This window comes from Saimiri boliviensis, chromosome 1 (genome assembly GCF_048565385.1).
Source record: "Saimiri boliviensis isolate mSaiBol1 chromosome 1, mSaiBol1.pri, whole genome shotgun sequence".
Taxonomy (NCBI): Eukaryota; Metazoa; Chordata; class Mammalia; order Primates; family Cebidae; genus Saimiri; species Saimiri boliviensis.
The window spans coordinates 2,864,347-2,868,258 of NC_133449.1; the positions used below are offsets into that span (position 1 = coordinate 2,864,347).

At 52.9% G+C, this 3,912-nt stretch overlaps 1 pseudogene; it reads right to left on the minus strand.

Moving 5' to 3' along the window:
* Positions 1-2,567: 2,567 nt before the first annotated feature.
* Positions 2,568-2,664, minus strand: LOC120362298 (small nucleolar RNA U13; annotated as a pseudogene).
* Positions 2,665-3,912: the final 1,248 nt, after the last annotated feature.

The window sequence follows — 3,912 nt, forward strand, 5'->3', positions numbered from 1 at the left end:
AAGACAAACTCTAATCAATGCAAATAACCCAGTGATTCTACAGAAGGCAGACTGGAGTATGTGTCGAGTCACCTGGGAAAGGCCCCTCTGCCTGGCCCTCGACACTCTCGTTAGAGAGGTCCCCAGAGGTGGGCAGAACACTTCAGGTTTAGGCATTGTAAAGCCACAGCCGTTTGCACCACACAGGATTAATTCCTTTCTGGACCACACAGACATCATTGATTCTGCAGAGGCAGAAAAGCGAAACCTCAGCAAGACAAAGACCTCAGTCCCGTTAATGTCTTCTGTTAAACATCATGGATCTTACCCACGGCACAGACAGAGGACAAGGCAATCTTTCATCCCAGGTGCAGAGGAATGCCTGCTACATAAGGAGAAGAAACCCTCCTCACCCGACACACGGTTAGCCGTCCAGAAAGCAGTGGCCTGGTGTCAGCCACTCCTGCTGCACCCGTCAGCCTCCACGGTCCCCGGGCAGCGGTGACCCACAGCAGGTGGAGAAAGTTGCGGGCCCCGCCCACGCACAGCCTGCACAGCTCAGGGGCTGCTCAACGCCCTGTAAAACAAATCCGTCCTTAAGTCATGTCATCAACCCTTTGCTTAACAAAAATTAATATAACCTGTTCTGTACAAGACACTGTGCTAGTGTTCTGGGAAAAATAACTCCCCCACTTCGAAGAGTTTATGGCCACAAATTCAAAAGTGATGAGGCAATGAGTGTAAAGAATACATGTTAGAAGTTGAGTATGACAAGAAATTAAGAAAGGTCAAGACATTTAGAAATTCAAAAGGACTTGAGTAGGAGCAGACAAAATGCTGTGGGATTTGTCAACGCCGGAAGGTTCATCCCACAGCCCAGCACACGGACAGTGGACCAGGAACGCAGCTCCTCCTCCCCCTGGAGAGCACGACAGCCCCAAGCTTCAGATCCTTCATCCACAGGGAGAGAAAAACGAGTCTCAACTATACAGAGAGCCATGAGGCGGAATGCGGCAGCGGCTGGGAAACGTGTCAGCACGTCCTCTGGGCACAGCAAATGCTAACACACGCCCATTGCTGCTGTGTTACTACCATTCTACCCGGTGATGTCCAGGTGTCTTCCTGAAGGAGGTAGTGTTGTATCTAGGCCTTCAAGGCCAAGTTGGCCTCATGACATGAGCAATGAGAGGGGATGCCCGGACGCAGGAGCGTGGAAGTGAGAAACATCCCAGGTTGAGGGCAGGTGCTCTGTGGTCAAATAACAGGAGCTGGGTTGCAAAGGTGAGGCAATCCCCATGCAGCTGAAATCGGAGAGTTCCCCGATTCCCCTCGCAGAGGTGCAACAGGGGTTTGGTGGCCCCAAGGCTCAAAGCCCTGAGGGGAGCATGCGGACAGGCAGGTGCAGAGACCAGGGCAAGCACTTTCGGGCTCTGGCTCCGCAGCAGCATCTAGGGGTGGGTGTCTGTGATTCCCAAAGTCCAAGCGGGGGTGTGTGTTACCAAACTCTTTGAGATGTGCTGTCTGCAGACGGCTTGTGTGCTAATGAGCTCCATGGACCGTCTGACTTACTGCAAGCGCTGGGGGCTAGTGTGACAGCACTCTGTATCCTGAGTTCCTGTCCAGTGCATCAGAAGAATCAGATCACACGTGGGCTCAAAGGATGAGTGCAAGATTTTACTGAATGGAGGAGGTGGTCCTCAGTGAGACGGATGGGGAGCCGAAGGAGGGGCTGGAGTGGGAAGGTGGTCTTCCCCGGAATCAGGCCCCCCAGTGCTGGGCTTTTCTCTAGCTGCCCCTGGCTGAACTGCCCTCGGCCTCCAGATGTCCCTCTGTTTCTCTCTTTCTCTGCCTCGTTGTGCTGCCTTCCCTGGTCTGCTGGTCCTGACGTTCAGCCACTTGCAATGTGGGCCCACTAAGGTCTCAGGTTATATGGGGATAGGATGGGGGCATTGCGAGCCAAAAGGCAACTTTGTAGGTGCAAAAACAGAAATGCCTATCCTTGTTTTGGGCCTGGGGTCTTCAGGCTTGGGGGTGGGGCCTTTGCTGGGAACCTCCTTCTTCTACCCAGCACTTCCCTGTTTTCTGTGCGTGTCACAGCAAGGGCCCAGCACTTCATGGAACCCAAATGAAGAATCGCTCGCCATGTCCACTCTGGAGGGCATGGGGGGCACTCAGGGCTTCTGGACAGGGCCGTCTCCTAAGCCAGCACACGTCCCATGCAGGAGCTGTGGCTTTGGAGGACGCTGTTAGGACCCAGAGTGGGAGCAGAGGTGGGGCGGCCTGGGAAGCATGTGAGAGCTCACCCAGGGCCTTAAAGGTGACTCAGCAGCCTCTGCCTGCAGGTCTCACGGTGTGGTCGGGAAGGAACGACCCGAATGAACCCTGCTGCTGACACACCAGGCCGTGGGTGCTGGAACCACCCCAGACCCACGCACAGAACACCAGCACCCGAGGGCTCTGTACTCCAGAAGAATCAGTCAGAGGGCTCCGAGGCCACCCCGGGGAATGGCCCCACTGCATGCCCCGGAGAGATTATAAGGGGCTTTTTGTGGTTGTTCTTACTGTTATTCTTTTCTTCTTCTGTTTTACACCAGACAGGTAATGTGATGCCACAACACAATTTGAGAGACGCACATTTCACACAGAAGCATGAAAACCCAACCGTCACACTTACCGCAAAAGGATCTTAACCCGCATATCTAAGGGAGACCTCCACTCACTACAGATTTGGAGCCAGACAAACTGAACTCAAGTGCCAGAGCCATCCCCCTCCCCCAGCTGTGAGACTTGGCTCCAATCACGTCCACCCTGGGTCTCAGATTTGGGGTACAGTCTGTCCCCTCTCTCATTTTATAAATGAGGACAGTAAGCCAGAACTTGGACTAGAAAATGGATGTTCTGACCTGGAATCTTCAAGATTAAAACAGATCCTCTCCTCTTTAACTCCAGAGAAGGTGCAAAGCTAGACGCACGGGCTCAGGTCGGGGCAAAGGTCTTCACCGCCCTCGGACAGAGAAAATGGGGTGGCCGGGATGGGTGAATGGGTGGGGCCCAGTGGAGGCCGGGCAGCCTCCCCAGCTCTAATACACTGTTCATGGTTGCTGTTTCTTCCTGGGAAGTGAATTTCAAGAATGAGCAGCATGCTCCTACTGAAACAGAACAACGTGCCTGGCAACGCTAAACCGTGGTGGGTTTTGGAGTTTCCCATCATGGGATCCTCTACAGTCCTGCCTCTTTCCATTACGGAGCATAATCAGGAGGGTTCCCCATTTCAGCACAGATTATTACAAAGTCACAGATAATTGGCAAATCAAGTCCTATGCAAATCAAGTGCTAATTCTAAGCAATTAAAAACTGAGTCACAGCTAAACTGCAGTTAATTTGAAATTTTATTTTTTCATATGATGCAAAACACATTGAGCAGAGACAAGACACAAAGACCAAAGAAATTCCATGCGTTACTCCGAACAGGCTAAGAAGCGGGTGTGGCTACACACACCTGTCAATCAGGCCTTGGCATCCGTGAAATGAAGTCCTTGCCTGTCCTGTCTCCTGCCTGACATAAATGACAAATGGTGGAGGGACAGTGGAGGAGAGGCAGGCAGTGCGCTCCCACGCCCCTCTGGAGGGGTCCCCAAGGCATAAAGCGTCAGGTTAAAGGCAGACAGCATGGTCCCTTGCAGGCAAAAAGGCAACACCAGAACGGAGAAGGGGGGGTTTCCCCAAATCCTGGTATCAAGACAGTGGGCCAGTCCACGACACCAGGAACAGAAGGAATCCTCCTTCCTGCAGCTTCAATGACCCCACAACAAAGAACAGAAGCCTTTTTAGATATGCTTCTGAGCCCGCCCAGAAAGACAATAGAGGGCAGGGACAGGAAGGAAGCAGGCTCACCTGCAACTCCTTGCCTAGAGGAGACCCAGGCATGCCTCC